The sequence below is a fragment of the Sphaerodactylus townsendi genome, linkage group LG03, assembly GCF_021028975.2.
Source record: "Sphaerodactylus townsendi isolate TG3544 linkage group LG03, MPM_Stown_v2.3, whole genome shotgun sequence".
NCBI classification, from domain to species: domain Eukaryota; kingdom Metazoa; phylum Chordata; class Lepidosauria; order Squamata; family Sphaerodactylidae; genus Sphaerodactylus; species Sphaerodactylus townsendi.
The window spans coordinates 88,922,151-88,944,906 of NC_059427.1; the positions used below are offsets into that span (position 1 = coordinate 88,922,151).

The 22,756-nt window shown below is 40.8% G+C and overlaps 1 protein-coding gene across 3 annotated transcripts in view; it reads left to right on the forward strand.

Annotated features, from left to right (window-relative positions):
- Positions 1 to 4,273: 4,273 nt before the first annotated feature.
- Positions 4,274 to 22,756, forward strand: part of FSTL4 (follistatin like 4) — a 556,321-nt gene continuing 537,838 nt past the window's right edge. For 2 of the 3 annotated variants that reach the window (XM_048488274.1, XM_048488276.1), the window contains exon 1: positions 4,274 to 4,576. The gene's annotated coding sequence lies outside the window, so the exon portion shown is untranslated. Of the gene's footprint in view, positions 4,577 to 4,725; positions 4,765 to 22,756 lie in introns of those variants that run through there. The other variant, XM_048488275.1, reaches the window with a different exon arrangement.

A 22,756-nucleotide genomic window follows, 5' to 3' on the forward strand; every position in this document is an offset into this window, starting at 1 on the left:
CATTGCCCAAAGGGCAGTTTGCATTGCCAATAAATGTGTTTTTAAAATTTAAATTAAAGATGGACATGAATCTACAGTGAAACACTATTGGTACAGGTTTTGATTTTTGAAATCTTTGATATGAACATTATAAGCAGTGCATGTAAGTTTGGCTAGAAATAGCTGAATAGATTGCCTTGCAATTATGAGAAAAAGAGCAAACTGTAGCGAATTCCTGGTGAATACAGAGCCAGGACTGTGTGCAATTTGCTCCTAATGAAGAAATGGAGTTTAAAAAAGATTAACATATTTAGAATTTCTTTTTATAACCTATTCCACATGTCTGTCTGAAATAGTATGGTCTCTATCTCCCCATCCCTACACACACACACACACACACACACACACACACACACACACACACACACACACACACACACACACACACACACACACACACACACACACACACACTTCTTTTGAAAATAATTTGTCTTCCCTGAATTTACATTAATTGATACATCATACCTATTGGCCTCTTTGTTATCAGCCAGTAACATTCTGTGGGATTTTGCAAAGAGCTGTATTTTCTAATCAATGCACCTAAGCAGTGCTTGATCTGAAAATATGGAAACCACACTGTGAAAAACAGAGTTTATTTATAATGGATTGAAACCAATCTATCTCCTCCCCTTGTGCAAGAAGTAATGGCCCCAGACTCATCTGGGGCTGCATTTGTAGCAGTGGGGCAGGAAGCAAGCTGAACAAGGCCTCCTTTGTGGTCTTAAGCTGGCCTTGAGGGAGGTGACGCAGTTGTAGACCCGGCTGGCCAGTTAGCTCTTCTACAGGGGAAGGAGCTCCAGGGTGATCCCTAAGCTTGGGGCTCTTCTCTTGGTCCTCCAGCTCCCTATTTGGCTGGCAACATCAGGGAGGGGGATCCCCTTCTTCTCATGCTGGTTCTCCCTCCAATCCTCCAACCCACCACTGGCATTCATGTTACTGTGAGTTTGCTTTTGGTTTATGGGGTTCTTACTTTTCATGGCACTTTCATCACAGCTTTGTTGGATAGTTTAAGCATTGGGATAGATTTTTTTTTTGCAGGGGAGTCAGTGCCTACTTGCCTCCCTCATTTAAGAACTCTCTTAAAGACTTTGGGGGTGGAACCACTCAATCACATGCCCAACCCAGGGGTTGTCAGATGGTTCTTGGTGGCAAAGGGAACCACATTGAAGGTTCTTCCCAAGTGGTATTCTAGGGCTTTTTATCCCTCAGTTAACCCACCTGCTGAGGGGCGGGGGGCAGGTGAGAGGAGGCTATGTCAGATGGCAAGTGGGTCACTTGATGCTGGATCCTTCCCCATGCTGCACCAATGTCCCTTCTGCTGCAATCAATAAAAGTCACTACATGTTTTTTTCCCAGTTCTGTTGGTGTGGTGTTTTCCTCTCTTGCTCTTGCCCCCTGGGACAGCAAGTGAGATTCACAATAAGTTTGGTTGTGGGTTAATTTGCCCCAGCCTTTAACTTATGTCAAATGAAGCGTGAGACTTCACTGGTTGCTAAGAAGGCAAAACAGCCAATTAGAGGAAGTCGCTGGGACTTTTGTTCTACAGCTCCCCCTCACCTCAGCCCAGAGGTGTACTGGGGGAAATAGCATCCAGTGGCAATACCTGCTCCAGGCACACCCACACCCCACTTCTGCGCCCCCAGCCCCTGTGCCCCTGCATTCTCACACCCCCTCATTCCCAGGCTGGGGGGAGGCGGGGGAGGCAGCAGGGGGAGTGGGAGTGCTATGGCTGCAGGCTGGCTCCTGCCTCCCCAGTCTCCCTGCTGACAGGGAGGCCAGCTCTAGGGCAGGAGCTGGCCTGTGGCTGTGGCTCAGGGCAGCTGGCCTCCCTGTCAGGAAGGAGGTCGGGGAGTGCAGGAGTGAGCAGTATGGATGGAGCTGCCTGGTGCTGGTCAGGTCCAGCAGATACCCAGCTGGCGCTTGCCCCCCCATAATCAAATGGTGTGCACTCACGGACATAGGATACCCCATGTCCCCATTAGCGGTACACCACTGCCTCAGCCTTCTCACCACTGCCTCAGCCTTTGGCTGACCTATCAGCACTCCCTATGGACAGCACAAGATTATCCAGTCACTATATAGAGACTGGTAGGAATTGGGGGGGGGGGGGCTCCTGCTAGGTTTGCAATTGATCTGCAGATGAAAGAGAAAATGACAGGTTTGAATAGTGGGCTCTATGACATTACACCCTGCTGAGGTCCTTCCCCTCTCCAAACCCCATCCTCCCTAGCCTCCACCACCCAAATCTCCAGTTATTTCCTGTATCAGAGCTGGAATCTGCCTTCAAATAGAGATTGCTGGGTACCCATTTTTCAGGACATTAAGGGTTGTCAGACTAAAACTTGGTTGACCTGGGTTTTCACTGCTATTGTATTGTGAAACTTGTTGGTTATCCTTCACACATCTTAAAATGAGTCGCATCATTGGTCTACCAAAGCCAGTATTGTCTATTCTAACTGGCAGCAGCTGTCCACGATCTTTGCAGGAGATCTTACATATCACCACCTGGTATTTTTAATTGGAGATGCCAGTGGTCTGGGACCATTTGCAGACAGAGTAGTAATTCTGCCACTGAAATGCTCTGCCACTGAGCTATGCCCCCTTTCACAAAATCATAGAGTTGAAAGAACCTCCAGGATCATATTGTCCAATCTCTACACAATGCAGGAAATTGACAGCTACCTCACCCCACCCTCAGTGACCCCTACTCTATGCCCAGAAGATGACAAAAAAAAATCCCTCTAGGATTCCTGGCAAATTTGGCCTGGAGGAAAATCACAATCTGACTCCAAAGTGACAACTGGCAATACCTTGGGCACGCAAGAAAGGGCCATGAGAGCCAAGCACTGGCGCTACCCTTTCCGCCATCCCTATGTTCACTGCATCAGCTCTGCTGTCAGGTGGCTATCTTTGTGTTCTCCCAGACTAATTTACCTAATTGGGTTGGTATGAGGATGAAATGAGGAGAGGAGAACTGTTATGCCCTGGGTTCCTCAGAAGAATGGAAGGGTGAAGTGTACTAATTTGATAAATTACATATCAAGAGATGGCCTTCTGATGTGAGAATTGAAAAACTTTATCACTTCATTTGGCTGTATCTGTAATATGAATTTGTCTCTAAGGGGACAGGGAAGAAGAGTGAGCTGATTCTGTAATGGAGGAGATGTTGGTGTCTACCCTAAAAACAAACTGTGCAGGAGGGAAAGATCAACAACTCTGATAACAGCCAAAAAAAGGCTTCATCAAGCAGCTCCTTCCAGACTTTGAAATAAGTGACAAATTTTTGGATTTTTAAATACTACTTGATCCTAGAAAACAGGAAAGATGAATAAACTGGAGAGAATACATTTTAGTCTGAGATTAGGAAGGATCCAGACAATTTTGCCATGTCCACTTTTCCTGAAGGAAAGGCCACTGGTCCATTTTGGGACAATTTGCATACTCTTCTTATGGCCTCTGTGGGCAGCAGAGATACAGAGCGCAGATACTGGCTAATCCTTTCTCTGAAGACAATCAAGTTGACAATTACTAGGAGGTTAACAAAACCCATTTAAAATCATGCTTTGTTTGGGGGGGGGTTGGGTTTTTTTTATCATACACTGTTTAGATGGGGAATTTGTGTTCATTAAAATTTGTGTTCATTAAAATAATTTCAAAACAGCCTATTTTCATAATTACTGTAATTTGTAACAATAGAAACGTACAATCCTATTCAGTTCAGGCTGACAGTTTGCTACTCTATCTCGGCTCAAAAGCACTTTTGGAGTTACTGGATTTCAGCAGGAGGGTTGGGTGAATCCTGGCAGCAGTGAAATGTTGCTCCTTTTTGGAAAGGAAATGGAGGCAGATATCAAAGTATACAGATGTAAGCAGGAGGAATGCCAGACGGCAGACCAAAGATATTTGGGGTGCCCAGTCTAAGCTTGGCCCGTATTCTGAGTACACCGTCTAAGGCTGCAACTTCAGCCATCCCTGAACCAGAGTAAATCCAGAGGAGCGTGCCTCCTCAAACACCCCTGTGATGCAGTGGGGCAGCGTCAGTTCTGCAGCCCTGTTTGCCCTTGGCCAGCACGTCTTCAGTGGGTCCGAGCTGGCCGCCTCTTCTCCTCTCCCCCGGCCCCAGCGCCGCTCGGATGCCCGCACAGGTGTCAGCGATTGGGTGGAATATGCAAATACGCCGGTGACGTCACGCAGCGCCGGTCCTGCCAGCAGAAATAGGGCAGGAATTGAGCAAAGCAGCAGTTGCACCTCTTCGCTCCTGGATTGCGACTGCGGCTCCTTCCCCACAGATTCATCGGGCGGCTGCTTTCCCTGCCTCCCCCCACTCCGCTCCGCCCCATTCGTGCCCTCTTGATTTCCCTTCTCTTCCATGCTCCCTCCCCGCCTTCTTTTCAAACGCTCTTTCAGGCTCCATTCATTCCCCTCCTCTTGAAGGAGATCGGTGTTTCTCTAGAAAACACCCAAACTCTGATCTTTTCTCTGGCAGTCGCGACGTGCTTGGCCCTGGGCTGGATCCGCCCTTGGGATACGACAGGTAAGCCTCTGATCTTGCCGGGCCAGGTGGCGTGGGCTGGGCGAGCTGGCGGCCTTCACTCCTTTCCTCGAGGACAGGTTCGAGGACTCCCCCCTTTGGAGTTTCGCGGAGTCCGTGGGCAGGAGAGTTTGCGCGGCGAACTTAGCGGACAGCGCAGCGCCGAGCCCAGCTGCCCAATGCAGCGGGAGGTAGGGGGCAGAAACGTCAGGTAGGGGGAAGGGGCGCAGCTGCTGCCCGGGAGATCTGGCTTTCTCCATCCCCGAGCGAAGGGCGGCTGGCTTGCTGGAGGGAGCTTGCAGTCCCTCTGGCTCTGGAGAGGAAATGAAGTCTGCCAGCCAGAGGGATGAATGGCCGCCGGGAGCGCTTGGTCGCTCCCGGCGTTTCTTTGGGCTGCGGTTGAGGATCGCAAGTTTGAACGCGCGGCTTCCATTGCAGCGGCTGCAGCTCTGGGGCTGGGGGAAAGTCCGGGCGCGGAGGAGTTCAGATGGGCTGCAGGAAGCCGGAGGCGCCGGCGACCTCTCTCCTCCCTTCCAGTCCCGCGCTCGGTGCTCAGTTGGGCTCTTTCGGGCTCTCTCGGCCCACCTCGGTTCAATAGCATGACTCTGGCGCGATTCGCGATCGTTTTGCAGTAGCGTGGAGAGCTGTGCATTCCGCCGGGGCTGCGTACAGCGTGCATGAGCCTGACTTCCAGCCATCAACAAGATCCTCGGGCTTGTTTTGTGTACACCCAGTGGTAACACGCCTAGACGTATTTTGTCCTTGTTAAAACCTCTTTGGCCCCAGGACCAAAGGAATCGCGGTGGGCTGGCGTGCTGGTCCATCCAACATAGCAGTCAGCCCACCCCATTCCCCCTCCACACCACTATCAAAATTGTGAAGCTCTATGTATGGGATGGGATGGCAGGGATGCTTCTTGAAAGTTTGTCCAGCTGGGTTGCTTCCACATGTGCATATAGAACCGCAGTCTTAGAATGGAAGTAATGCAAATGATCACCTCAAAAGTTTTTCAGCTTGCTTTGTAGAAGCAAAGCTTTCACCCATGCAGACATGAAGTTAAAGTTTACCATGAACTTTCAATTTGATTTGAATTCAGAGTGAGCAACCTGACTTAATAAATGCTGGGCTGACATAAACCTTCCTCTTTTGGAGTAGACTAAGAAATGGGCAGAGATAGTGTGGTGTTGAACAACTGAGAAACCATATTGAAAAGGAAAAGCTGAAGAATTAACAGTAACTTCGATAACTATGTAATCTGGGTACAAAATAAACCAGTCTGACTCAGAATAGGAAAGGTAGCATGGACACCGAAGGTACACAGAATCTGCTGATGACATGATTATTATTATCACCATTAGTGCCACTTGTGTTCTTCCTATACCTAGTGTGAGAGGGCAGGATCCATATTCTCCAAAACTATATGTTTTAGAATATTTTAAGCATATATTATATATTTTCTTCTAGTCCCCTTGTTACAATTTTTTACAACAGTATTTTAAGTATCTGGAGTGTTCCTTTCTCCAAAGCTGTGTTTCCCTGAGTCTTTATGCTAACGGTAGCTGGGAAAGGACATAGGGAACTTTGGGACATGGAGAACCGTCCCTTGGGATGCCTAACAACGATGAGCTGTCCAAGGGCTCTAGTCCTGAAAGGCTGCCTTTGAACTGGAGTGTTACCTTTTCTCTTTGTTTTGCCCCTAGGTGTCGCCTCTGCTGCTATGCTGGTTTTAAATTTTGCAAAAGGAAAGGTGTTTTATTTGTAAATAGCATTCTTATCCAAGTTCAGTAGGGCAGACAGATGTCATTTTCTGGTGCTTGTGTTTGTTTCATCTCGCCCCAGCATCTTTTTCTGCTTGCCACTTGCAGCCATAGCCATGTTTGGTACAAAACAGTTACTATATTCTGGTTGAACTATATACTTCCATGCAGCTCAACGGGGTAAAATAATAATGTTGTACTTCAGAGGAACAGAATAGCTTTTAAAAAATCAGATCTTTGAAAGGACATTCTTAACAATGGTTACAGGTTATATCTTGCTGCCTGCATTTAATTGGTGTGTGTGGGTGGGTGTTTTTGCTTAATAGTGCTATCTGTTATATGAAATGGCAGTTGGTTCTGCTGTGAGTTTCTGCTGTGTTAATTCTGAAGAGTTCAAATCAGTGCTATTCTCTGAAATAATCTTTGAACTGTCTTCTGCGTTGCTTTGTGTAGCTTTGTGAGGTAGAAGACCGCAACCCACAAATAAATACCCTGCCTTTCCATAGCCTTTTAATTAATGTCTTGACAGCCTTATAGTCCTGTTTGATCTTTTGAAGCTGTCATTGTTATCACAGAGAACAAAAAAGGTAAACACTTCCTTTTTTATTTTCAAGATAATTCTGCTGATGTACTTTATTTCATAGTAAGTTTTTTAAAAGGTAGTATTTTAGCTTTCATAATGATAACTACCTTAACTTTAAGTTTCTCCAAAATTCTACTGCATAAATGCCATTGGTATTCACTTTAACAACACTCTGTACTTATCTACTATTTTCAGAACATGAAATGAGTCAAGCAGTCTCTAGGGTTTATGTCTCTACCTCCCCACTTACGTTGACAAAAGTATGTCAGATGCAGCCACATGCTTTATTGGATATGTTTTCTTGCTTCAATTTTTAAAAATAATCTTCAGGTTCTCAATCTATTTTAATAATCCATTCATTTACATAGTTGGTAATAGATTAATTCCTATAGCAAACTAACTATAAACATTTCTGGATAGTGAAGTGGAAGGGGAAACTGTAGTTAGGTCAAAAAGTTGCATTGTAATTTTAAAGTTATTTTCCATGGATCAGTTTATCTAGCCAAGAAAAGTTTGAAGCTTGTACCATTAGCCAAGGTTGCATTGATAATGTAAAATGACTGAAAAGATAAACTTACTGCAGATATTCTTGTAACCAGGTTAGCTCTAAATGAGACATGCATATTTTACTTTAGGAAATGAAAGATGAGGCATTCTGTCACATACACTCTGGCTGGCACTGAACAACATTGATAGAATGGTAAGGTAAAGGTAGTCCCTTGCGCAAGCACCAGGTCCATACTGATTGATGTCATATTATGATGTTTCCTTGATAGACTACTTTTACATGGTAGTTTGCCATTGCATTCTCCAATTATCTACACTTTACCCCTACCAGGCTCATTTTACCAACATCAGAAGGATGGAAAGCTGACTCAACCTTGAGCGAGCTACTTGAACCGGACTTCTGTCAGGATCGAAGTTAGGTTGTGAGAGGAGCTTTGACTGCAGTACCGTGGCTTCCTTCACTGCACCATGGAGCTCCTGATGAGATGATATCATTCTAAAATAAATTGGCATGTAATCTGTAAATGGTTCAAATATTCCAGTTCCTAATTGATATCAGATTATAAAGGAGAACCTATGTAGAAACATGACTTGACCAAAGCGATGGAATGCTTAGAGATGTGCTGACTGAGGCAAAGTGCCAAACCTTGGGAGAAACCAAGTATCAGAAGTTGCAATGAGACTTTTATTAATATAGACTTAGGAGTCAAATTCATATTTTGGGTTGCTTTTTATCAAATATATGAGAGGATCTGCCCTCAGGGTCCTATAAGAATGCAGGAGTTAAACTTCAATATTTTGTGTCTCAAGGTGGATTACACAATAGTACTGTTCAAATCCAAGGAGACATATCTCAATATAGATAAAACAATAATCTCAGTGAATTCTCAGTTCACTAAGGCTCATTCCGCACACGCAAAATAATGCACTTTCAAGCTGCTTTCACAACTGTTTTTGCCATTCCCCACAGCTTCAAAGAGCCCTGAAAGCAGCTTGAAAGTGCATTATTCTGCGTGTGCGGAATGAGCCAAATATTTCCTTGGGGTTATTCACTCCTTCCAAACAAATCCAAGATCTGTTCATACTGCTGCTCTGTCCATGACTATATGATCATTATTTAGCATGGGCTGCATAGTGTACATGGTTCACATAACATGCTTCCCATTTGAATTTTGTAGCGCCTCCGCAAAGTAACATGCAAAAATCACAATTAGTTTCTTACAAATTATTTAGATTTCCTGTTTACTATTTGCTTTTATAATCTTATCTAGGAAGTGTTCATACAATTGATTCATACATCCCAATCTAGATGGGAAAAGGGGGCTTCGCAGCATGCTCTCAGATGCAAATGTAACTCCCACACAGTGGGCACTTCTGTGTTTGGGCTCTGCAAAGCTGTGTGGCACCCTTACTCTCTCTGCTGGCATAGGTGCACCTTACATCTGTGGCGTGTGCAAACGTAGTGGCACAGGCCTCCACTGCTCCCACAAGCCATTTTGCCCCTAATACTAACTGAATTAGTATTTAGCTTGATTTGCTTTGTCTCCTCTTCCTCCTCTTCCTCCTCTTCCCATTGCCCTTTACTCTGGTCCATTTCATCCATTTGTGGGATTTTATGATCCTGGGTAATGTAACTAATATTTGAGATAAAGCTTGCGAAGAGACAATCAATAAGCTATACTGAAATACAAACACTTGCGTGAAGCTAATCCTTTTTTTAATGCTTTCTGTCTCAACTAGAAAACATGGCAAAAATGGAACAGATTATACATATACCATTCAAGTATTTCATTGATCAAAATCTGAGCTATTAATCAAAGGTCAGGGAGGAATTAATTGGAAATGTACTTTAACTCCATGATGGTTCACAAAGAGAGTTAGTTTGGAATTATACTTTTATTTTCCTACTTTTATTTCATTTTCCTGGGCAGCATTTTGTTTTAGATCACACATTTTATCAGGTTGCTGCAATAAGCAAACCATTTATTTGGACGTTGTGAAAGCCAGTTTTTTCTTTGGGGGAGGTTATTATAGTATGTATTCAAACACTTGCGTACCGCTAATAAAACATATGAAAAGGCATGGTTTTCACTAGTTGTCTGTAACTAACTTTCCTTGGTGGTTCTTTTCTACTAGGTTTGTGCTTGCAACAAGGGCTGTTTCTGATTTGAGAAATAGAGTATGTTTTCCTGGAAACAGACTGGAGGTCTGCTAGGGTGATGGCTCATATTCTGTGCTGAGTTTAGCATCTCTTTTATTTTATTTTTTTGTAGGACATTGTAGGACATAGGACATTTTGTAGGACATTTTGTAGGACATAGGACATTGCATTTTCTTGCCTATTAATCTGGGAGAATGCTTGAAAGGGTTCTGAATTAGAACTTTGTTCTGCCTGAACTGGACAGTATGCTATATCTCTTGGCCAGAAAATGAAAATATGGTTGAAGGAGGAAAAGCCTTGTGAGCATCCGTATAAGTGGTGTTCTGGCGGTGCCACTGAGAAGTTTTGATCATAGAATGATATTTTGTTTTACTGATTTTGTTAATGTTAGTACTTTGAACTTTAAGGATCCAGTATACATTTAAATGAATGCTTGTCAAGCAAAGACCGACGAACACACTAACCAGCAGTTCTAATATTCAAAAGAAGGCCATTGAAGCCATTTTAGACCATTGGCCAATCAAGGTCAGTTTTGGCTACTCTGGCAACAGCTCTGCATGCTATCAGGCAATTTTTTCTTCACATGGACTTTTCTTTTGACTGAAGATAGAGATAACTGACCCTGGGACCTTTATGAACAAAACAGGTGCTCTACCTCTTGACTCACAACCCATTCCATGAACCCTGTATTGAGAAAGCAACTCATGATACTGAGCTTATAGATACAGCACTGGTAGAAAATGAATTTAACGCATTCAATCCTGCCCATATTGGAACCTAATCTTAGCCTGCATTCCCTTAATGCTGGTATTCTGGCATTTCCCCACTCCCTGTTAGCATATTTGTTCAAGCAATAACTCTTATGTGGAGAATCTCATTCTACATGCATTTGACGAACAGCTCAGAAGCCTAAATATATCCTGCTTTCTTAACTACTATGACAGAAATCCTTTTCTGTGTTATGTCAAGTAACTCTTATATATAGGATCAGATTTCCTTGCTTTGTTAAGGAATTTCCCTTAAGACAGAAATCACTTTGGAAGCTGGATGAATCATGGTTCATAATGTCTTTGATGATATTGTATTGGCTTTTCATTTTACTTGCTGGCAACAAAGTTTAGTAAAAATGGGAAACAAGGGCCCATGAATCACGAGGTTGTCATGAAGATGGTTCAGCAAAATTCTCAAAGTACTGTAAATGCTACCATTGAGGAACTGCAAAGGAAGTACCAATGCATTTAAGGGTTAGATTCAGGCTGAGACTGTGCATGATTTAAAATATAATGTTGAAATAATACTAGTCATATTAAGAAATTGATCTGACAGTCATTTCTGTGGAAACACATTTATAGATGTAATTTCTCTCAGCAAATTGGGATAAAATTCTCAGAAACTGCATCTGTCATCTATGGGAAGCTCCTTCCCAAATTTCAATCTGACAGGAAAGAACATTTTCATTCTGCATGCAATTTTAAATTCCCGCTTAAAGAATAGGAACAGTGAGGTATTAACAGATGTGTGAGAGAAATTTTCCTTTTCTGGGATTCCGAAGTGAGGAGTGGTCTTCTTGGGTGAAGGCAACAAAAACTCTGTCCCCGTCTTTACAGCATACCGTTCTATTTTATTCTGCCTAATCCAGTTTATTTCCAGTATCTGACCTGATGTTAAACAACAGACCATCACCCACTCCCCTGATTTTTTGATATATGATCTGAAGAGATTGCCTGTCTTTCCTGCATACCAGAGCTAATACTGAGTATGTGATTTGTTTTGCAAAAAGGCTGTGTCTACTTAATGTTTTTGTGTGAAATTAATTATAGACAGTGAGATGTCTCAAATCCTGAATCAGCAGTTTGTTGTGACATAGAGAGATGATCTGATCTGCCCTCATCACTGACTTCACGTTGTCTCTGTGTCTTTGCACATGCATGCACGCACTAATGTGTTTACCATTGGGAAGGGGAATAGAGTTTTAGTTTATCCCTATAGTGTATATCAGATAAATAAATAATTTTTCTATTAGAGAGAAACCCACAGTATCTGCCTTTATTGTTCTCATGTTTCCTTCTGCCTCCTATATATTGTGTGTGGAGGAGCTACAGACTCTGTGCCTATCTGCCTGGATTTAAGTGAATTAAAGTAAGAATAGTGTATGGATGTAATAGAAATGGCTTATCAATAAAAGCCTGGAGGACAAAGTTAAATTTTTTAAGTATGACTTATGAAGATATCAAAAAAGCCATATAATAGTTATATGAACTTTGAAAGTCAGAATGCTTTGGTCTCTCCAGTGGTCCAGGATTTAGAAGCCTTGCTTAGATACAATATTTTGCTGCATCCTATTATGGTAAAATCAGAGGAAAATGTTTCCTTTAAAGCAAGATGATTCCTTTTCAGAATAAGAATGCTGATGTAAACATCCACACAAGAAACGAACACTTAGCAGCCCTAACTATAGTTGTTTCTGAACAAATGTTGGAGAATGGCCTATTCAAATAGCTATTGCCAGCACAGCATCTTAAAACATGGTAATATAGCCCAATTTCCATGAATATACATGAAGGTCCCTTTTATGGAGTCAGACCAATTGGCAGTGATTGTCACTGGCTCTCCAGGGTCTCAGGTAGAGGTCTTTCACACCATCTGCTCCTCAGTACTTTTAAGTGGCGATGGAATGAACCTTGGACTTTCTATATGAAATGCAGATACTCTGCAACTATGCCTCCTTATTCATAAACCAGACTTCCTGTTTAACTGTGTATTGGGAATACAAAGTACAAGGCACATTTTGAAATAAGCAGAATCCACATGATCTGGACCTCTTTTAACCGCTGTGGAGAAACACTCTCAACTACATTCCCAAAAGGAGCTATTTTGCTAGTACTGGCAAAACAGGGCAGATCCACATGGATGATGTGTGATTTAAGTGACAGATTAATTATAATCCAATGAATGAATAAGGTTTTTGATGTTTCTTTGTACTGTGTGAAGTTGCCTATGTCAAAATTGTTGTAGAGATCTGACTGTCCTGGAGTCAAGATATGCCACCAAATGTAATGTTTAGGATCAAAGTGGAATTGTTTCTTTTAATTATTCTAAATTGCATTTGATATCGGGTCAGATTACAGCTCCTTTTCTCCATTACATGTAAGTCTCAACTTCTAAGCAGAATTCAACCCAAGATGAGGTGCTTATAAATATGCAGATGGGATTGATTGCATTTAACCTCGGCAATTTAAATCAAAGTACATTAAATCTCACTCTGCTCCAATTTTATCTCCAACTTGGTAATTGCCTAACAGCAAATCTGATTTTAGGCAGGGAAAGTAAGACATGATGAGGAAATAGCTCTCACGGTGTGAACTATAGGAAATTTTAAATGAGTTGGGACCAGGAAGTAGAAAATAGGCTAGACTATTTTCATTGTACTATCTTAGCATAGTTTGTTTAGAAGAAGAATTTGATCCTGGGCTGAAGATTAATATTTAAATTCATTCCTTCATGCACATGACATTTTTGAACCCTTTCTACCAAACACAATATTTCCCCATTTGCAATTTATCATTGGGCATGCTTACTAGAAGTAAGTTACACCAAAGGTTATTGAGATTTTGAGTAGTTGTGTTGCAAAATTTGAGTTCTATTGAGAAGAAGCACTAGTGTTCTATAGTGGTTAGATTAGAATCTGGAAGTCACAGGTTTTAATCTGAACTCTGCCGTGGAAGCTTGCTGAACGGCCTTGGGCCAGTCACATAATCTCAGCATAACCAACCTTACAGGATTGTTACGATGGTACTGTGGAGGAGAGAGAATGATGTAAGTCATTTTGAGTCCCTGTTGTGAGAACTGGCAAAATATAAATGAAGTCAAGTTAAGAGAGTATAAGCAGAAACATAACTTTAAACTCTCAGGAGTTTTGTGGGGGTGCCAGAAAATGAGCAAATGAAAGTGCCTTATACTGAATCAGACTGTTGGTTTGTCAACGTCTACGTAGTATTTGTCTACGTAGGCCGACAGCAAATCTCCAGCGTCTCAGGAGGAGGTCTTTCATATCATCAACTGCCTGGTTCTTTGTCTTGGAGATGCTGGGGGTTAAACCTGGGATCTTCCACATGCAAAGTATAGGCTCTTTCACTGAACAGCAGCCCCTATCCCTAGAAAGACTTGTGTTGCCTGCTCAGCTTGCAGAAGGTCCTGGGTTCATTGCTGGCATTTTCAGCTAAAGAATCTCAGGTAGTATGTGTGGGGAAGACCTTTTCCACTTGAGTCACTGAACCAATAGTATACATGTGTGTTTTACATTCATAGATCACCTTTCCTCATGGTTCAAGGTTACTTACACGTGGATTTATATATTGAGAAAATCAAGCACTTTTCTTTTGGCCAAATTGTATACAAAAAGAGTAATTCCATGAACAGCGCATTATTTGAAATGTATCTCATAACATTCAGTAGGACTTGCTTCTGAGTGAAGATGTATAGGATCAAGCTTATGAGTGGTTAAGGGGAGTTCCTGGGTTAAATTTCTCACTCACTTTGAGTTCTCTGCCCCTCCCTCAACTTCCTTTATCTATAATATCTATAATATAAGGATAATTATGGGCCTGCAGAGATAATATACATGAAAAATTTGGAGCACTTAGACAAATGCTGTTAAAGTGACAAGAAAATTATCCAGCCATCTTAAACATATTTAAATCCCATTATTTCCATTTTTAAAAAATAAAGGGTTAGGAGTATATATCAGTTCTACTGAAATCAGTGGGTCTTAAATATTCTTCCCTTTGGTAGGATCAAGCAGTATGGATTATGAGCTATGTCCCACCCTAAAAGGACATTGTGTAGGCGAGTCTTCAACAAACCTCTCCGAAGCAATGGGGAGGTTCATTCCAATAACATACAGTATAGATATATGTGTATATACACATTAGTTACTATTTCATTATCCTTTTAAACATACAAAAAAATTCAGGTTATTCTTAATATTTACGTCACTTTGTAATTATTCATATTTTGACATAGCTAATTTTGCAAAACATTAAAACATTACAAATAAATCTGGAAAAAGAATGCAACATTAATAATTTTATATTAGTAATTAATTAATTAATTAATTAATTAATTAATTAATTAATTATATATATATATATATATATACACATACATACATACACACACACACACACATACACATACACATACATATACATATACGCACAATTATATATACACACAATCATAAACCTTCAGTTTCCATCCTGGGTATAATATACCATTCAGTTACATCCCTTCCACAGATGCTCCTGGATAAAGCATTGGCCATTACATTTTCTGTCCCCTTTACATGGACTATATCAAAGTTATAGTCCTGCAATTGTAAACTCCACCTGATGAGCTTGCTGTTAGTACTCTTGACCTGGTTAAGCCACATTAGTGGTGAATGGTCAGTGCACAAGGTGAACTTCCTTCCCCAAAGATAAGGCTTTAATTTGGCAACTGGCCAGACAATGGCCAAACACTCCATTTCTATCACAGAAATGTGTTGATCCCATTCTAGGAGATTCCTGCTTAGATACAAGATGGGCTGTAGGTGTCCACCTTCACCTCTTTGACTCAACATTGACCCAATACTGAGGTTCAAGGCATCTGTGAACAAAGTAAATGGTTCAAAGAAATCTGGAGCTTTTAGAAAAAGCTCGGTGGCTAGAGCCATTCGCAAATGGTCAAACGCTGACCAGAGGCATAGCTCCAAGGTGGCAGTGAGGTGCGCAACACACCAGGTGCACGCCCCTGTGGGGGTGTGGCGAGGGTGTGACGGGGGTGTTCCAGGGGCAGAGGAGTCTCCCTCAGGTGCTTCCCTGCAGCCATATCTAGGAGACCTTCCCTTAAGCAAGAATTAACAAGCCCCAAAGAGATGTTCCTAGGTCCACTCTAATTTTATATATTCAGAAAACCTGACAGGTTTTCATGCTCAGATCCCTTTTCTGGAGTCTCCCTCGCTCCAACTCTCCCCAGAGAAAAAGACTCCTACAGCACTCCAGCTGCCTCTTTTTCTCCTTTTCTCCCCTCAGGCTATTTCCCCCTAGCCAATCAGGATTGGGCAGGACTTGACTATTTCAGTGCAGTCTCTCCCTGAAAACCACTACCCAAATATGGGCATTTGTCACAAGCTACCTTAGGTCTCAAATTTTAACAGAAAGTTATATTCTAACAATAAGTTTGGGAAATCATTATAAACTTAGTAGACATATTAGATACAGATAGATATTCCAGTTTCAGTGGAACTAATTTAAACTTCTCAGGTGAATTCCAATAAAGACATATATATTGAATTGCAAAAGATAAGTTGCACGAATTAAACCTTAAAAATGAAATTTTATGATGCTATTACTTGAATGATTACTTTTACTTACTGTTATGTTTATTGCAATTATTATCATCAAACCTAACCCAAGCAATGTAATTCTGGGTTTCTTCACAGTTTCTTGCCAATTCTCACTTGAGACAGCAAGTTCTTGAGTGTTTCAGTTCTGTGTTCCTAATTCCATATAGCTGGTAACTCTGAGCCTCTCTTACATTACAAAATGAAATTGTTCGGTTTGCTGTGATAGTATCAAATGATGCAAAATACTCTCAAAGTGTAACAAATAGCAGTTCTGCACAAGAGCAGTTACCAGTATAATGGTGTTGTTTTCATCGCTTATTGATGGAGTGGCTGTGCTTTATTTAAATATTATTTGTAATTCTAGTTTCCTTTCATCTAGGACTATGTAATGAGATTGTTGAAAGCCCAATACTTTAAGTTTGCCCTCGATGTCCAGGATAACACTGAAAAATGAAGCGATACTAAGGATGATGAGAAAAAAATAATGTGAGGTCAGAGGGAACAAAATAGTGGAAATTAATTAACTCTATTGTAAATGGGTTCAGCTTTATGGAAATAATTTTGAGTTAAACTGGGCAGATTATAGTCATTACAAGATTTGCTTGCAACCTCTATTTAACCTCTACTTAACCTTGTTTCTCTATTGCCAAAGCAGAACAAAAAACTATTGGTCATTAGAATTAGTAAATTTGTTCTGATACAGTCTAGTCTTTTGGCCGACTATCACAGATCCCTGTGCATCTGGTTTATGTAAGGGGATTGAAAACAATGCACCAGATAAGTACATCCTGTCTAAAGAATGTATTTCTCACAATCAAATAATCAGCATATTCTGTTAATCCAGTGCTTAGCCTGTCCTTATAGCCCTAAAATGAATTTTCCTGACCCTTAATATTCCATTTTGTTAATTATAGTATAGTAGTTTAGACATGTATGTTTTTAGAACACTTCTGGTATGGCAATGTAAAACAGTGTAACTTATTCATATTCCCCCTTTATTCTAAGCCTTCATGTTACAATGTATTGTCGAAGGCTTTCACAGCCGGATTCAACTGGTTGTGGTGGGTTTTCTGAGCTGTGTGGCTGTGGTCTGGTAGATCTTGTTCCTAACGTTTCACCTGCATCTGTGGCTAGCATTTTCAGAGGTGTACCACAGACGAAAGTCTGTTTCACACTGTGTCATGTTACAAATTTTGTTGGTAAACAAACAGTCGCACTAGGGATTACCCCTTAAATTGTCCAGAGCGGAAGGCCAAAAATAGATTGGTCCAATCATTTTAATTACAAATCCTAGCGAACATCTCCTAAGTTTGGTGAAAAGAAATGACTCAGCTTCATCATTTTGTGTAGCTATAATGAAACAAAACAAGAGATTGTGAAAAATAACACTTGAAAAGGAAGTTTAATTTATGAAAGGGAATGACTATATGTCCATTAAACTACCCACACAGTCACATGTGTGCATATACAATATTTTTTCTCCTTCGCTCAGTACAATATTACTCTTTTCCTTGCCAAGCATGCAGACCAAAGATCCTTAAAATTGCAAACTACCATATGCATTGTGCACACAGCCTTATAAGATAAATTAAGCTATAGCTGTTGTGATGTATTAGGGTTCTGTGGTGCTCAACTGTTGTGAAAAACACACACAAAAAAAGAAAATTGAAGAACAAACATCAAACTATTTAAAAACAACACATAAACTAGTATTCAGAAAGTGTATATCTTTATAAGCAAATAAATGAAATGGATTTTAATTTTCAGTAAAGTATAAACATGGAATAAATTTGAGAGAGAGCCTTCTATCTTATTTCAACTTAACATTTTTCTGTTCAGAGAGCACCCACTTGTATATGTTCATTAAACAGTTAGCCTTGGCTACTAATACATCTATTTAATTGCTATAATTCTAATTTGAATCCCCAATGGTACTTTTTAAAAATAACTGATTCAGCATCATACAAACTAATGTTTTGACTGTGTTAATATAGCCATTATGACATACTGTGCTGCTGGAAGATGCTAGGTAAGGGGTGATCAGGCAATCCAGAGTCAAGGAGGGCAAGCAAGCAAGGGTATAATGCCGTGGTGGCGAACCTTTGGCACTCCAGATGTTATGGACTACAATTCCCATCAGCCCCTGTCAGCATGGCCAATTGGCTCTGCCTTAGCTGTCAAGGAAGGGGGATTGGACCTGGCTGTGCTCCATCTTGCAAGGAAGAGCTTGGAACTGCCTCTGTTGCCTGCATCTCCTCACAAGGAGCCAGTTCTGGCATCATGGGCTGATTTTTCATGGTCAAAATGCCCCATGGTAGATCCAGGAGCTTACCTGCTACGGCACTTTTTGCCCTGCTTCTGACTCCCCTCGGCTCCCAGGTTCTTCCTGGGATTCGAGGCAGGGCCAGAGTGTTATGTCCCAGCTATTTCTTCACAAGCCTGGTGCTTTTCCAGTTGCACTGTGAGCTCGGACAACCTCTGTTTCCCGTGTTCTGATTGACTAAATATCCCCCCATTCCCCCACTCACTTTCACTATTTTAGTTTTAAATTACTCTGAACACAAAACAGGCACTGAGAATCGGCACCCTCACCCCCTGTCTAAAACCCTTGCGTGTGCACAGAATCGCTGTCCTCCATCCCCCTCTGTCTGAAATCCTTGTGTCTGTGAGAGAATTGCTGTCCTCCACCCCCTGTCTGAAATCCTTGTGTGTGAGAGATAATTGCCGTCCTCCACACCCCTCTCCCTCCGTGTTTTTCCCCACTGTTTTGACAGCCAAGTCTCTTATTGACAGGGATTCTCTCACACATGCAAGGATTTTACGCAATGGGGGAGTGCGCCAATTCTCAGCACCTGTTGATTGGTGGGGTGGGCCAGAGCAGCAAGGCAGGAAAAATGGCCCCAGTTCTGCTTCTGTGGAGTTTATCACACCGGAGTAACAAAGGGGCATTTCAAAAGAACCTCACATTTGGCATTTTTTGAAAGTTGTGGAACAAAACCAATACTCCTGGGCAGCGCCAGGACAACAATGTGGCAGACACGTTGCAAGACCAGAAGCTGTGAATAATTCCTGGCTGCAGAGGAGTATTCCCCGTGCTAACAACTGTACAATTTCATTGTGAAAAATCAGCCATGGTTTCTTCAGGCTCTACCTCCGAGTGGCTCATGACACAAACTCTCTTATTTTTCCTTCAAAAGTTTCTGTGTTTGGACACCCTTCAGCTTTCCAGTTAGTGGACAATGTTACTCTGGATGCATTTAGTAAGTACAAACATACTTTTTAAAATTTCTTAGGAAAGATCTCCAGAAGGAGATACCTAATAACATGGTCTTTCCAGCAAATAGAAAATTGATCTTCAATATTTTTTGCATTTTTGCATGTATATCTAACCAGTACTTTTTAACTTTTTTACGTCCACCACATATGATAAAACAACCCAACTACTTATTGACATTTCCAGCAGAGACCATTGAAGTTTTTACTCATTTGCATATTATCTTTCAGTGTCACATACCATCTGTAAAACATTTTCTACCAATCCTCTCTCAATTGTAAATTGAAGTTGAAAAAATTTAATGTTTTGGACCATGATAACTCCCATTGTAGAAAAGATATTTCTTCTTGAAAGTTTTGTATCAATTTTACCATACTGTATTTTATTTGTTCCATTTCGGTATCATATTTGAAAAGGACCTTATATATTCCTCTCAGCAGATGTGGTGATATGAGCCCTTTTTCAAACTCTGTCATGTCTTTTAATATTCCTCCATCTGTTTTTAATTTTCTTCTGAGACTTCAAATTAATTGAAAGTATATCAGCCATTGTATTTGCTTTACTTCCTCTTCTCTCTCTTTCCAAGACTTAATTTTCCTGTGTGAATTGATCATTTCTTTATAGATTATATTATCATTATCCTTCTCATCTCTCTGTCATAATATACTTCCATGGGAGATTTTAGAGGAGAAACTGGGTGACTTAGAGTCCCATCCAAGGTGGGGGGCTGAAACTGCAGGCAGAAGCTGTGCAGGCTTCCTCCAGTGGAAATGCCCTTCCCAGGACACTTACACCAGTGGCAGGGTGATCCCACTGCCTTGCAGGCCCTGCTGCCCTCCACCAGTGCTGGACCATAGCACTGGATACTGTGCCAGCATCACGGTCACAGGGTGGTTGCCAACATAGCGAAGGTGGGCATGGCCAGGTGAGAAGCCTGTAGTTGGCTTCCTCTCAGCCAGTCACCACATTGTGCCAGAGGCTGGGAGTCCTGACTTACAGGAACTTGGTTGGCAGCATAAGGCGGGTGTGGGGGCAATACAATTTCTTAGCAGCAGCACTGTCAGGAAGCCTCTTTAGGAGTGATGAGGAAGCCGCTTCGCCTGTGCATGGGGCTGTAAACTTGTATATGTTTTAGTTCAGATTTCAAGAAGTCCTCTCCTTATTACATGGGCATCTTTTCTAATAAGATCTTTCTTTTGGTTTGATTTTTCCTTCCATAGGTAACCATGTATTCATGCATTCAAATCTGCTGTTTCTAATTTTATAATTTTTGATCTAATTTTTAATCCAATCATAAAACCACACAATTCATACAGTTTGATAATATAATGTAATGTTAGGCATAGCTAAATCTCCTCTTTTGAAAAATAATAATATTGTAGCGCTTTCTATCTCATTCTTGGTTTCTTATTGTTCCAAATAAATTTATTCTGACTTTCCGATTCTTTCAGGGTTATTTCCTCTGTATGTATATTGGCAGCATTTGAAATGAAAAGCTCAGTTTTGGCAAAACATTTATTTTAACACTGGTGATTTTTGCTAATTATGGTAGTCTCAGTTTGGACCATCTTTGTAAATACTTTTATTTTTTCCACATTACTTTAAAATTGTCCTTGAATAAGCTATCATTTTGCCCATTCAGATTGACCCCAAGATATCTTATCTGATAAGACATCATATCTGGTAGTTTTTTCAATATGTTTCTTCTTCTTTGGTTAAAAACTTTGTAATGATCTTTGTTTTCAATCTTTTAACTTTATAACCTGAAAAGTATCTAAACTGTTCTATTTCGTCTATCAAATATTTTATTAATAATTGAGGGTTGCTTATTGTTACTGCCAGAAAATCTGCATAGCTTTTCACCTTGAATTCTTCTCCATCTATTTTCAAACCTCTAATTCTTTGGTCTTCCCTGATTTTTGTCCCCAAAATTTCAAATGTCAAAATAAATAGTAATGGGAACAAAGGGCATCCTTGTCATGTTCCCTTTTCAATTTGTAATTCTTCTGTAAGAGTGCAATTAATCCATATTGTCACTTGTTGCTTGGTATATATTCCCTGTATCCAATTTTTTTAAAAACTTGGTCCACATTTTAAATGCTCCAGTGTTTTTAACATGAAAGTTCAGGAAATATTATTAAATGCTTTCTCAGCATCCCAAAAAGAATTCTGTTTTCTTCTTGGTTTTAACAAATTCAATAGCATCAATTAAAAATCAAACATTATCTTTCATATATCTTTTACGTACAAAACCCATCTGGTCTTCATGAATCAGTTTATGTATACATTTTTTTCAGTCTGGTCACCATTATTTTTGAAAAAAATGATTGTTGACATTTAATAGTGATATTGGTCTATATTTGTGGTAACTCTTGGTCATTTCCTTTTTTATGTATCAGTGTTATATATGCTTCTTTACATGATGAGGGAAAATCACCATCAAGGCTGAGTTCAATCATCAGTTCTTGTAAAGGTAGAGTTAATTTTTCTTCCCAGCATTAATAATATTCTGCAGTTAAGCTATCAGGTTCTGGTGCTTTACCTTTCTTCAAATCCTTAATGAAGGCCACTTCATACTCTGGATGACCACTGTATTTCCCCCAGTGTTTGATTCTGCACAGCAAATGTATAACAGGTTGCAGTCATTACAAAGGAACCCATTTTCCTTTTCCCTGTTCACATGCATGCTGTGCAGGCAGTGATTGGAGCCCATGGAAACAATCCAGGCTGCTTTTGCGCCTTCTCGTGGAGACAGTTCTCTCTCTTTTTAAAAAATTTCCTGCAATACATCTGTAGCTGTGCAGGCATAAAGAAATGAACCCCCACAGCCATGTCGATCATCTCACAATATGATTGGCTGTACCTGCATGGTTACGGACATGCAACACGCAAAATTTAAAAAAGAAAAGAAAAAGGGGCCTCCCTGCAATGGCAGGGCAATGGCAGGTGGATTCTCCCTGACTGTGGATGGTACAATGAAAGGGAGGGAAATAAAGTGCCTCCTGCTTGGCTGTTCACGCATAGTGGCTCCAATCTGGAATTTTATGAAAGAATCCCTGGTTTAGCAATTTTCAAAAATCTCAGGTTGAGGGAAATAAAACAGGGCAGACTCATTTTGGAAATAGGATCTATGTGAAGTCTCTCCCCCCCACCCCCAAATTGTTTGTATTGTGTTCTGCACCCATTATATTTGCCCTGTGTGGAATCCAGCAGTGTGTTGTATTATAGTGCTGTCCCCGGCTCATCACAAAATCTACTGGATACCCTTGGTCATTCGTTCAGTCTAGCTTACCTTACATGTTTATTATAAGGATAAATAGAGGAAGAAGATGAGATAGAAGGATTGTTTACTAACATTTTCATATCTGTTTTAAAGGTTTTTATTGGATTTTTTAAAAAAACACTAATATTTTCAGTTTTGAGTCTCAATGCTCAGGTGGGCATGTATGTATTTTAAAAGATAAATGAACCAACTACAGTTCCCTTCAGTCCCTCCCAACATGAGCATTGGCCATA